The 14,617-nt window shown below is 40.3% G+C and overlaps 1 protein-coding gene across 1 annotated transcript in view; it reads right to left on the reverse strand.

The window, feature by feature from the left end:
• Positions 1-14,617, reverse strand: part of LOC144479695 (protein unc-13 homolog A-like) — a 243,852-nt gene that overhangs the window by 133,549 nt on the left and 95,686 nt on the right. The window lies entirely within an intron of this gene.

Genomic DNA, 14,617 nt, shown 5'->3' on the forward strand with positions numbered 1-14,617 from the left:
TTTACATGCTTTGTTTTAACTTGGCAATTATTAAACAGGAAAACAAAAAAAAAAGTCCCTCAAAGGAAAAGATTCATATTTCTGACATTTATTATTTTTACTGACCGATCATGAATAATTCTTGCTGGATTGCAAATAAATATCCTGTTGATTAAATTTGAGATGCATTACTTGTTTAGTGATTCCTTCTTTGATGAACTCCTCTATTTAGAGGCATTCTATTGTGTCTATTGAGGTATAGTTTCACTGATACCTGAATCAAGATGTATTAAAATAACATGTTAAAAAGCTTGCCAAAGACTTAAAACAATGTGTGGTCAGTTATTAATTATCAAGAAGTTTATTCCACCCCTCATAATATGCAAATTTAGGTACTGCAATCTTAAAGGATATTAATAATAAGTATTACTTTGGTTAGCAACCAGGTTTAAATCCACAGTTTTAATATATTAAACATCAGAACTATTGGGCTTCTTTTTAAATATTTCCCATAAATGCATATACTGTAGCAATATCAACTAATTGGTCTTTCATTTAAAATTGAGTTGTAAGTTTGCACTTGTTTTCTCTTTATTTTTTACATATTCTGATACTAGATAATGCTTCCTAGCTGAGAGGAACAGCATCTACCATGTACTCCGAATTCTGTTTATGGCTTTTTAGAATAATTTTGCAAATAGGTTCACAGAAGTAGGGCAGAGATATTTGTCTGCTGATTCTATCTCAACCCTGTGGGAAAACATCTTTTTCTACTTTTGCATCAAGTCTTGGTTGGAATCAGGAACTGGTTATGCAAGAACTAAAGCCATGATCCTTTGGTCTATTTCTCAGATACACAACTATTTCCTCGGGTGGATGGAGCTATTACAAGGGGGCATAACTATAGGGTTCATGGTGGGAGGTATAGGAAGGATATCAGAGGTAGGTTCTTTACGCAGAGAGTGGTTGGGGTGTGGAATGGACTGCCTGCAGTGATAGTGGAGTCAGACACTTTAGGAACATTTAAGCGGTTATTGGATAGACACATGGAGCACACCAGGATGATAGGGAGTGGGATAGCTTGATCTTGGTTTCAGATAAAGCTCGGCGCAACATCGTGGGCCGAAGGGCCTGTTCTGTGCTGTACTGTTCTATGTTCTACAACATTTGTGTTTGCAATCTACCCCACTAACATCAATGATTCATTCATATTTTAATATCTCAATAGAATCAGTTGTGTTCAACTTGCAAAACTGACTTATGCACAAAATCCTAGGCCTCTATCTGGAAATGAAACTATGTTATAATTTGAGCTATAATGTCTTCTTATTTAGGTTGCAATCTAAGGAAAACACAAATAAATACGGCGTTTATTGCATTTAATTTTCACGTGAGTAATATTAATGGCTTCGTTGATGTCAAACAAAAAGTAGAATCAAATTGATCAATATTTGAAGATATATTTGCAGTCTAACTATTTAGCATTGTTAATCATCAGTTTATTAACTTGTGGAAGTAGGAATGCCCATGATTCTGACACAGTCACAATTATCACAATTTTATGCGCCTACATTAATCAACTCAGCCAGACACTATACATGAGTGATCTAAAAGAGAAGCATATGGAAGAAGCTACATTAAGAATCTAAGTATTATAGGATGGCTCATGGAGTTTGACACAAGGCATCAGTAGGCTTGAAGCAAAATAGAAATAGCAGCTAGGCATTGAGCACCATTGTGCGAATATTACAACTATTTTTAATTTATAGGATGACAAAGTGAGAAAGAAAATTTTAAATGTTATGTTGTAACAAGCATGCTACCACCCTGATCTACTATATAATAGCTACAAGTGATAGCATCTTTCTGGACTAGTTTCCAAACGTTCATGGAAATAACAGCCCTGCATTGCCAAAAACAAGCATTGAAGCCAGTTGTGAATATTAGATTATAATACTTACTAAATAGGTAAACTGAAGTTATTTGTAACTACATGCAGTAATAGTCTACAGATTGTGTTATTAGGGGTCATTATGATGATCAGTTTACAAGTACTACTGATATGTTTCTGAACATGCTAATGTGATCACTTCACTGAGCTAATTTGAACAAATGGTTCCAGCCATGTATGTAAGAATGGATGTTGAAGCAGAGACCCTAGCCGGAATTTTACCGGCATGCCCACCCCGGAATCAGGGTGGGTGAGGCTTGCAAAATGGAATTCTCTGTTGGCCTCGGGCAGGCAAGGTCGTAAAATACCGGCCCCTGTGTTTAAATACATTTTTTTAATAAGAGAAAAATAATAAACTGTAAATATCTATCACCATTTAATATTTGCTGAAAACTTACAGGCTTATTCTGTAGCTTTTACACATTGTATTTTGTTGGAATTGTTCAGAACAATTGCTGCCAAAATGAGAATTATTTTTAGAATAAATTAACTTTATGGTCAATAACTTTAACCACCCTTGGACTAGTTATTGTTATTTTATTTTATGGATCTACAAACATACCTTATGAGCATGAGCCAACCTTCTGAATAGTTTTATAGAACTGTACACAATTAGTATTTTCCAAACCAAATTTTTGTTCAAGATTTCAGTGAAACATAATCACAGCACAAACATTTGATATTTTAAATCAATTGTTTTTACAATGGGGTAAAACAAATCTGCCAACTGAAATGGTTTTCCATTCGCCATAAAATGCAGCATTATTTAGCCAATACTTAACATACTTGGACATATTATGTGCATGCAAGTGCCAGTTAGATAGAGAGTTAAAAGTTCATGCAGATTAATGGTCTAACACAGCGATGGGCAACCTAGGTTACAGTGAGTGGGCCACATGAGTGGCCCTCCTTCATTTCAGTGGGCTGCAAGATTGAAATCAGGCTTGTTCACTAACCAAGATCCTTTGAATAAGATTAAATACATTTAATACACACCGAATATTTCATAATGAGTTATTGAATTTTGAATCATTTATATACAAATAGAACCATCATCAACTTCAAATGGTAAAAACAAAATAAATATTTACTCTTCGGACACAATGGGAGCACATGTCTCTCACAGTCAGTATGATTATGTGTGCAATCAGCATGCGCCTCACTTCAGTTGTCCTTGCTTTATCTGCATATCACTTCAGTCATACCAATAAGAGAAAAAACTATGCGGACGAAAATCAGCAAAATGTGGCAGCCATGACCAAAATGTCTCATGGGCCACACTCAGAACCCAGATGGGCCACATTTGGCCCCAGGGCCACAGGTTGCTGGTCACTAGTCTTACAATTTACTTTATTACCAATAAATTCCACTTTCTGCTTCCATAGTTGTGTGTGTCCTGCACATCCATCCCTAACTTAATGTTAGGAAAGAGATGCACTTGCACATCTTCCACTGGTATCTGTGACTGGTCATTAGGACGTTAAAAACATTCAAGGGTGTGTAATCCTGTAGTTTCCCTCTTTTTCTATAAACCAAAGCAATACTTCTTTGCAATTATTGTGTTTTCATAAAAATCATTTAGAATGTGAACATTTCACCAAATTTATATATTTTTAAATTTTAATCATTAACTGATTCCAAGTTTAAATACAGTGGTGCAGTTTAAAGAGATTTACCACTGGAAATCTCCATAAATGTTAAATCAATTGCACTTTGAATGTAATTTTGAAGTTGATCATAAATGCAGTAATGATTTTTGATCCTCAACTTTACTAACTTGCTCTTCTCCGACCAAATTTGCAAAAGTCACATGCTTTTAATGTTGCAATTTGACAGTTCTCTGCTCAAAAAGTAAAACCATAAATTATCTCTCACTATGTTACATGGAACTGTGTAATTAAAACAGCAAAAATATAGCAATGCTCCAAACAGATCTATTTTGTCCAGCAAATGTAAGTACAGGGTACACTACAATTCTCAGTATTAAAAGAAATAATTTAAATTACCCCCACACACTTGACATTTATATTTAACATGATCTCACATTGCGGTGGGCATACGTTATATAACAGGTGATATTTGTAAAAGGTTATAGTAGTTACCTCAGCATTTAATTACTCCATTAGTAAGCTAAGGCTTCACATTCATCCTCTCAAAAATAGGAATGATTGTGGATGGACAATGTGTCATTTTGGTAATCACCATAGAATTGGTGCAGATTGTGTCAACCAACCATACCTCAAAGTCTTTAGTCACAATTCCAATACTCTCAGCAGCAAAATAATCATGTTAGTGTCAAAGTTTCTCCAGATTGTACTTCCTTTGGCGGTGGACCTATGCTCACTGCAGATTAGACCAAAATTGATAAATGTTCACTTGTTAACTTGAGAGGTCTTTGAATGGTAGAAGGGACTTCATTTATTTAGCCTACGAACAGTGTCAAAAAATCCTTGCAAAAGGCAGCAGCAAATGGTGGAAAAAAGTGAAGGTGATCAAAGAAGGAGCGAGTTGTTCCATCTACAAAGTGATACAACAGGTACAACTCAAGCATCCGCAAGCCAGAGAATACCGTGGATAGCACTTATAGAGAGGTGGTCACACCGCAGGCTCAGACTCCGCAGGCAGGAAGGGAATGGGTGACCACCAGACACAGCAAGACAGATAGGCAGGGAGTCATAGAGTCATAGAGGTTTACAGCATGGAAACAGGCCCTTCGGCCCAACTTGTCCATGCCGCCCTTTTTTTTAAAAACCCAAGCTAATCCCAATTGCCCGCATTTGGCCCATATCCCTCTATATCCAAGCAGTGCAGGAATTTCCTCTGGCCATTCCCCTGCAAAACAGATATACCGTTTTGGATACTGTTGAGAGGAATGACCTCTCAGGGGAAAGCAGCAGCAAGCAAACTCGTTGCACCACAGTTGGTTCTGCTGCAGAGGGGAAGGGTAAAAAGTGTGCCAGTGCAATAGTTATAGGGGATTCAATGGTAAGGGAAATAGACAGGCAATTTCTGTGGCTGCAAACAAGACTCCAGGATCGTATGTTGCCTTCCTGGTGTTAGGGTCAAGGATGTCTCGGAGCGGGTGCAGGACATTCTAGAGGGGAAGGGTGAACAGCGAGTGGTCATGGTACACATCAGTACAAACGACATAGGTTTTAAAAAAAAAAGGGGATGAGGTCCTAAAAGCAGAATACAGGGAGCTAGGAAGAAAGTTAAGAAATCGGACCTCAAATGTAGTGATCTCAAGATTACTACCAGTGCCACGTGCTAGTCAGAGTAGAAATGACAGGCTATATTGGATGAATACGTGGCTGAAGAGATGGTGTCAGGGGCAGGGTTTCAGATTCCTGGGGCATTGGGACCGGTTCTGGGGGAGGTGGGACCTGTACAAATTGAATGGTTACACCTGGGCAGGGCTGGGACTGATGTCCTAGGGGGGACTGTTTGCTAGAGTGGTTGGGGTATGCCAGGGGTATGGGAACCAATGTAAGGAGTCAGAGAAGGAGGGAGCAAGGACAACATCAAAAGGTAGAAAAGGGAATAAGAAAAGTGATAGGCAGAGAAACCAAGGACAAAGCTCAAACAGGGTTATAGAGAAAAATATTCGGAGCGAGACAAATGATGTTAAAAAGACAAGCTTAAAGGCTCTGTGTCTAAATGCGCGGAGCATTTGGAATAAAGTCAATGAACTAATTGTGCAAATAGATGTAAATGGGTACGTTATAATTGGGATTGCGGAGACATGGCTGCGGGGTGACCAGGGATGAGAATTGAATGTCCCAGGGTAGTCAATATTTAGGAAGGACAGGCATAAAGGAAAAGGTGGAGTGGCACTGCTGGTTAAAGAGGAAATTAACACAATAGTGAGAAAGGATTTAGCTCTGACAACGCAGAGTTTGGATGGATGGAGTTGAGAAATACCAAGGGGCAAAAAACATTAGTGGGTGTCATATATAGACCCCCAAACTGCAGTGGTGATATTGGGAATGGCATTAAACACAAAATTAGAGATGCATGTGATGAGGGAATATCGGTGATCATGGGTGATTTTAATCTGCACATAGATTGGACAAATCAAATTAGCCACAATGCCGTAGAGGAGGAATTCCTGGAGTGTATACGGGATGGTTTTCTTGACCAATATGTGGAGGAACCAATTCGCGAGTAGGCCATCTTCGACTGGGTATTGTGTAAAGAGAAGGGAATCATTGCCAATCTAGCTGTACGAGACCCTTTGGGGATGAGAGACCATAACATGATAGAATTTTTTTATCAAGATGGAGAGTGAAGTGGTTGATTCAGAGACTAGGGTGCTGAATCTTATAAAGGAAACTATGAGGATATGAGGCATGAGTTGGCCTTGATAGATTGGGGAGAGTTACTTAAAGGGACGACAGTGGATAGGAAATGGCAAACATTCAAGGAATGCATGGGGGAGCTGCAGCAACTGTTTATTCCTGTCTGGCACAAAAGCAAAATGAGTAAGGGGGCCAATCCATGGCTTACAAAGGAAATTAGAGGGAATATCTGATCCAAGAAACAAGCAAACAGATTGGCCAAGAAAAACAATAGGTCTGAGGATTGGGAGCCGTTTAGAATTCAGCAAAGAAGGACCAAGAGATTGATTAAGAAGGGGAAAATACGAAAGTAAGTTTGTAGGGAACATGAAGACTGACACTAAGACTTTCTATATACATGAAGAGAGAGAGGTTGTTGAAGACAAATGTAGGTCCCCTACACACAACGGGGGAATGTATAATGGAGACAAAGAAATGGCTGAGCAACTGAATACATACTTTGGTTCTGTCTTCACAAAAGAGGACACAAATCAGATGCCAGAAATGTTGGAGAATGCAAGATTTATGAGAGGGAAGAACTGAGGGAGATCAATATTAGTAGAGAAATGGTACTGGGAAAGTTGATGAGATTGAAGGCGGATAAATCCCCAGGGCCTGATAACCTACATCCCAGAGTACTTAAGGAAGTGGCTCTAGAAATAGTGGATGCATTGGTGGTCATCTTCTAGGATTCTATAGACTCGGGAACAGTCCCTGCAGATTGGAGGGTAGCTAATGTCACTCAATATTCAAAAAGGGAGTTGAGAAAAAACAGGGAATTATAAACCAGTAAGCTTAACATCGGTAGTGGGGAAAATTCTCGCATCCATTATCAAGGACTTTATAGCGGAGCATTTAGAAAGCAGTGGCAGGGTCAGACAGAGTCAGCATGGATTTATGAAGGAGAAATCATGCTTGACAAATCTGTTGGAATTCTTTGAAGATGTAACTAGTTGAGTTGACAAAGGGGATCCAATCAATGTAGTATATTTGGACTTTCAGAAAGCTTTTGACTTTCCCGCATAGAGATTAAAGTCTAAAGTCCCGTATAAGAGATTATAGTGCAAGATTAAAGCACATGGAATTGGTGGAAGTGTATTGAAATGGATAGAAAACTGGTTGGCAGAGGGGAAACAAAGAGTAGGAATTAATGGGTGCTTTTCAAATTGGCAGGCAGTAACTACTGGGCTGCCACAGGGATTGGTAGTGGGACCCCAGCTATTCACAATATATATTAATGATTTGGATGAGGGAACAAAATATAACATCTGAAAGTTTGCAGATGATACCAAGTTGGGTGGGAGGATGAACTGTGATGAGGATAAAGAGATCCTTCAGAATGATCTGGACAGGTTCGGTGAGTGGGCAAATCAATGGCAGATGCAGTATAATTTGGTTAAATGTGAGGTTATTCACTTTGGAAGCAAAAGCAAGAAGGCAGATTACTACCTGAATGGTCGTAAATTGGGAGAGGGGAGTGTGCAGCGAGACCTGGGTATTCTTGTGAACCAGTCACTGAGGGTAAGCATGTAGGTGCAGCAGGCGGTAAAGAAGGCAAATGGTATGTTGCCCTTCATTGCAAGAGGTTTTGAGTACAGGAGCAAGATGTTTTGTTGCAATTATGCAGGGCCTTGGTGAGGCTACACCTAGACTATTGTGTGCAGTTTTGGTCTCCTTTTCTGAGAAAGGACGTTCTTGCTCTCGAGGGAGTGCAGCGAAGGTTTACCCGGCTGATTCCAGGGACGGCGGGACTGATGTATGAGGAGAAATTGACGAGGTTAGGATTGTTTTCGCTGGAGTTCAGAAGAACGATGGGGGATCTCATAGAGACTTATAAAATTCTAACAGGACTAGACAGGGTAGATGCGGGGAGGATATTCCTAATGATGGGGGAGTCCAGAACCAGAGGTCACAGTCTGAGGATTCAGTCCATTTAGGAGGTGAGAAGACATTTCTTCACCCAAAGAGTGGTGAGCCTGTGGAATTCATTACCACAGGAAGTAGTTGATACCAAAACATTGAATGATATAGCACTTGGGGTGAATGGGATTAAAGGTTGTGGGGAAAAAGTAGGATTAGGCTATTGAGTTGGAAGATCAGCCATGATCGTATTGACTGCCGGAGCAAGTTCGAAGGGCCAAATGGCCTCCTCCTGCTCCTATCTTCTATGTTTCTATGTTTCAACATTGAAATGTCCTGCAAAGCCAGAAGCATCATGAGATCATTTGGGAACCATAATTGAGCACATTGTGTGACCCATTGCAACAAGCACCACTTCATCAGCACATAGAAAATCCAGGCCACTGTGCACCTGCTGCCACCCTGGGAGCTGTCAAGCCAGCTTGTCAGAAAGAGCAAGACATTCAACTCCTGCCGCTGACCAGAAAGGTGTCAGGAACAGTTGCAAATGTGTCCTTGGCCCACACTGTAGCCAATGGCACAGCTGCAGATTCAGATCCGTGCCTCACAACCTTTAGATGTTGGCTCTAGTTATCAAGATAATGCACAGTAGGCCTCACACTCCTGATTTTGGAGACAAGAAATTGGGTTCAATTAATTCAGGTTCACTTACTTGACATTCACTGAAGGTTTATTCTGTCACAGGATATTATGCCTCCCATTCCAAATTATTCTTGTGGATAAATATGAATAAAATGCAATTTGTAAATGCTCTCGTCATGCTGTGATACATATTATTAATAACACAGCAGGTACAATTACATTTTAACTGATAAAGGCATATATTCCATGGCAAGTCTGTGAACAGGTTGAAAAGGCTTTGTGCAAGGAGTTCCAACAGAGCCTGACTAGCTCAGTTGATATGTAATGAGATTCTTATTTTCAGGGTCATGGTTTCAAATCCCATATTCGGTGATACATTGTTTTCTTCAATATGTTATTCAAAATAATTTTTTATAATTGATTTTTCCTGAAAAGTGGCCTTAAACTAAATGATATTTCCCAATTCGTCATGTTGGAATTTAGGAAATTTCCTGAATATATATTTGCATAATTTACTGAATTGTCAAAAGTACGTTTTGCAGAGGGAATAGTTGCTAAATGACAGGTGGACCAGAAACAAGAATTTGCATATAGTTAAGGACTACACAGACTTAAAATGGGTAACTGGAACTTTGTTAGTCTGTGTCAAGCCAACCTACTTGTTTCAAATGCAAGAAGTGGACACTGATACTGACAGACACTGCGGGGGCGATCTTAGCAGCTCATCACTCAAGGTGGCAGAGCAGGTTAAGAGCATGGTTAATAAAGGATACAGTATCCAAGGCGTTATTAAGAGAGCATAGAATAGAAGAGCAAGGAGGTTATCTTTAACTTGTACAAAACACTGGTTTGGCCTCAGCCGGAGTGTTGCATTCCAGTTCTACGCACCATATTTTAGGCAACATGAAAGGGCATTGGAGAGAGTGAAAAAAACATTCACAAGAATGGTTCCAGGGATAAACAACTTCAGTTACGTGGATAGATTAGAGACGTTGGCAGAGTTCTTGTTGGAGAAGGGATGGTTGAGAGGAGTTTTGATAGAAGTACTCAATCATGACAGAATAGATAGGGCAAAACTGTTCCCACTGGTGGAAGGATCGAGAATGAGAGGGCATTGATTTAAAATAGTTGGCAAAAGAAGCAATGGTGACATGTGCAGAACCCTTTTTTCATGCAACAAGTGGTTAAGATGCACTGCCTGAGAGTGTGGCGAAAGGGGTTTCAATCAAGGCATTCAAGAGGGAATTGGATTATTCTCTCAAAAAGAAGAAATGTACATGGTTAAGGGTAGAAGGCAGGGGAGTGGAACCCAGATGAATTGTAAGTTTGGAGAGCAAATATGGACACTACAGCCAGAGCTCTGCCCCTTGCCTATCATAGAATTGGCTTGGGCAACGGCCCGGCAACAGAAATATCCGTTGACCTCGGGCGGGAATTTCCAGTCTCGCAAATCCCGCCCTACAGGTTAAATTGCCTCCTCCTGTGCTGTACTGGTTCAGTGAACCTGACTCTATTCACAGATGCAATACAAGTGGTACAGACACATGATAGATGAAATTTAATCCAGAGAAGTGCAAGCTGTTGTGTTTTGGTAGGAAGAACAAGTAAAGGAAATGTAAACTAAAAGGTACAAGTCTAAAAGAGGTGCAAGATCAGAGACCTAAGGGTATATGGACACTAATCATTGAAGGAAAAGCTGCAGATTCAGATCCGTGCCTCACAACCTTTAGATGTTGGCTCTAGTTATCAAGATAATGCACAGTAGGCCTCACACTCCTGATTTTGGAGACAAGAAATTGGGTTCAATTAATTCAGGTTCACTTACTTGACATTCACTGAAGGTTTATTCTGTCACAGGATATTATGCCTCCCATTCCAAATTATTCTTGTGGATAAATATGAATAAAATGCAATTTGTAAATGCTCTCGTCATGCTGTGATACATATTATTAATAACACAGCAGGTACAATTACATTTTAACTGATAAAGGCAGATATTCCATGGCGAGTCTGTGAACAGGTTGAAAAGGCTTTGTGCAAGGAGTTCCAACAGAGCCTGACTAGCTCAGTTGATATGTAATGAGATTCTTATTTTCAGGGTCATGGTTTCAAATCCCATATTTGGTGATACATTCTTTGCTTCAATATGTTATTCAAAATAATTTTTTATAATTGATTTTTCCTGAAAAGTGGCCTTAAACTAAATGATATTTCCCAATTCGTCATGCTAACAGTGATCAACCTTTCATGCTAAAATACAGCCCACTGTATCATCCAAGACACTAGCTACACCGCTCTTACTGAGAGACACCATGGACCTGTCAGGCCACATGCCCTCCTTCTGGGCTGCAACCAATCTATGGAATCTTTCCTATTCTATAAGTGCAGCACAAATGACTATCAATAAAGATTTTAAAATATGGAATAAGGTAAATACAGACTATTAAACACACACAAAACTGCAACTAAAGAAGCTAGTTTTGTGTATGGAAGGCATCCACATGGCTCATATATTCATGTTGACATTTCAGTTTAACAACGTGGTGCAGCATTTTGCTCCCTTCAGGAGGTATCATTGCATGCAATGTACTGTTCTCCTTTTTGCAGTAAAGGTAGCATTCGACAAGTGCTCAACTAGGGAGACAGGTCATGAAGCCGAAAAACAATAAAGGTGATCACAGTGTGTGCCACAGTTCATGGCCCAGTTCATACAGAAGTTCATGTAGATTAAACACTCAGGGTGTTAACTGCATATATTCAATGTATCACAGATGGCTATTGGAATTAATGTGTAGAAAACAGTGTGGTAAAAAGTATACAGGTGATGAGAAGTTTTTCACGAACAATGACAATTTAAACCATGTTAAAAGCAATGCTGCTGCCTTCATACAAATATAGCACTTACGTTTACTGCAACAATAAAAGCTTTGCAGTGCTAATTGTATTTACTTTCTTTTTCTCTTACAGAAAGGTAATACTACTCACAAGATCAAACTTTCATGCTAAAATACAGCCCACTGTATCATCCAAGACACTAGCCACATGGTACACCATTATAATGACCAAAGGGAACAGTTGGAGAGCATACAGTGCAAGTCACGAATCATGGAAAAGGGAGAGAAGTGATAGGTACCAAAGGGATTCCTCCTGATGTGCAGAGTATAAATATGGCCATATTTATATAATTTTACACTTCATCATTTTACAATTCTAAGTTGACAGGGCACCCATAAAAATAAACTACTATCTAAGCAACAGTAAATGAAAATGATAGTGACATGGATGGAATTGTTCTCCACTTCAGTACAAGTATTGCCCATTTTTTGGTTTGCATTTTGCTATTTGTAACATCGATGGTTTCTCCAAGACAAACATCAAGCATGCAAGTAATGAACACATTTGTAATATTGCTTAGGAAAGGAAATCTCAGCTGCCAGTGACCCTCAGGATTTCTGTGGGATATTCCTGCTTCTCACCCTATCCTTGGCTTCACATTAATGTTTTTTTTAAAACAAAGATGTGGAGATGCCGGCATTGGACTGGGGTGGGCGCAGTAAGAAGTCTCACAACACCATGTTAAAGTCCAACAGGTTTATTTGGTATCACGAGCTTTCGGAGTGCTGCTCCTTCATCAGGTGACTCACATAGGAAGATGGTTGTGGTTGTGGAGGGTCAGTCATCTCAGCTCCAGGACATCTCTGCAGGAGTCCCTCAGGGTTGTGTCCTAGGCTCAGTAATCTTCAGCTGCTTCATCAATCACTTTCCCTCAGTCATAAGGTCAGAAGTGGGGATGTTCACCGATGATTGCACAATGTTCAGCACCATACGTGACTCCTCAGATACTGAAGCAGTCTATGTTCAAATACAACAAGACCTGGACAATATCCTGGCTTGGGCTGACAAGTGGCAAGTAACATTCGTGCCACACAAATCACCAATAAGAGACACTCTAACCACCGCCCCATGAAATTCAATGGGCGTAACCATCACTGAATCCCCCACAGTCAACATCCTTGGGATTACCATTGACCAGAAACTCAACTGGACTCACCACATAAACACAGTGGCTACAAGAGCAGGTCAGAGGCTAGGAATACTGTGGCGAGTAACTCACCTCCTGACTCCCCCAAGCCTGTCCACCATCTACAAGGCACAAGTCAGGAGTGTGATGGAATACTCCCCACTTGCCTGGATTGGTCCAGCTCCAATAACACTCAAGAAGCTTGACACCATCCAGGACAAAGCAGCCCGCTTGACTGGCACCAAGTCTACAAACATGCAATCCCTCCACCAGTAGCAGTATTGTGTACTGTCTACAAGATGCACTGCAGCAATTCACCAAAGATCCTTAGACAGCACCTTCCAAACCCACAACCACTTCCATCTAGAAGGACAAGGGCAGCAGATAAATGGGAAGACCACCACCTGCAAGTTCCTCTCCAAGCCACTCACCATCCTGACTTGGAAACATATCGCCGTTCCTTCGCAGTCACTGAATCAAAATCCTGGAATTCCCTCCCTAATGGCATTGTGGGTCAACCCACAGAACATGGACTGCAGCGATTCAAGAAGGCAGCTCACCACCACCTTCTCAAGGGCAACTAGGGATGGGCAATAAATGCTGGCCAGCCAGTGACGCCCATGTCCCACAAATGAATAAAAAATTCAACTCTACGCGCATTCTCCCATCATGGAAGTCCTTACTTCTGGAAAGACAGATCAGCCTGTAAAAGTCAGGCAACTAGCCTCGGAAGGAATACACCATTAGACTTTTTATTCTGGACTTGCATAAAACTCTAACTTGAATTTTTATCGTGGTCTTGCCTGTACCCCTTTCTTTCCCTCGTTCCTCTTTTATTGTATGAGTGCAAAAGGGGTGGATATGTGAAACCCCTTTCCCACGTATCTTACCTCAAGTTTGCTGTGAGAGTCATCTATAGAGGATTGGAACACTCCAAATTGAAGACTTGCGGAAAATACGCCATTATTTATAAAAAAGGAAATCAAAATCAAAAACATCTATCTAATTACAGATCGGGAGTGAGAGTAAAGATCAGGGCTGTTTAAATTAATCTCCTTCCTGTCCGTAACAGTTTACACAAAAAAACCCCCAAAAAGTTGAGACTGGGTTTGATTTGTCAGCTTCACCTAATGCTGCATGTATGCTGTTTCACTGATACACTGCAAGGTCTAAGGGCATTCCTTATGGTTCCTGCTCATCTTACTCAGCGTGCAAAGGCCTCTTTGTGAAACATGCAGCACATGACAATGACTCAAACAATTCATTGCGACTCATGCTATGAGGCATCCACATTTGTTTAACACTTCAACGATATACTCCACTTTATGACTTCCATTAGAAAGTGCCTCATTATAAGCTTTTGTGACAAGTGTAGGGATTCAGCATGTGGTCAATGTCTCCTGCAGAAATCTATTTAACATTTAGAATAGTTGTGAAACTTTTGATTCTACCAAGGTGCAAGCTTGCCCAGAAGTGAGTTGTTATTTGCATGGCTTTATGCCTGTGATCACATACCATCAACATGTTACGTGAAAAGTTACCTGATCAAATGCTAAAAGGGAAGATGCTGTGGTACATTGAAAAAAGGCAATAGATGTTGCCCTGTAAACAAGGAATGCCAGACAAGAATACAATTGTTCGGCCGATCTAAGCTTACATGACAGTCGAACTGTAAGAATGGCAAACAAATCTAAAAGATTGTAGCTGTGTTATAACTGCAGTCGCGTAGTGAATTGAACTGCATAATGACTTAATGTGCAACCGCAGGAGGTATGACACCTGCCGCTTTATCTTCTCCCTCTCCAAAGCACCATACACTCCTTCCAG

Source organism: Mustelus asterias, chromosome 26 (genome assembly GCF_964213995.1).
Source record: "Mustelus asterias chromosome 26, sMusAst1.hap1.1, whole genome shotgun sequence".
NCBI classification, from domain to species: Eukaryota; Metazoa; Chordata; class Chondrichthyes; order Carcharhiniformes; family Triakidae; genus Mustelus; species Mustelus asterias.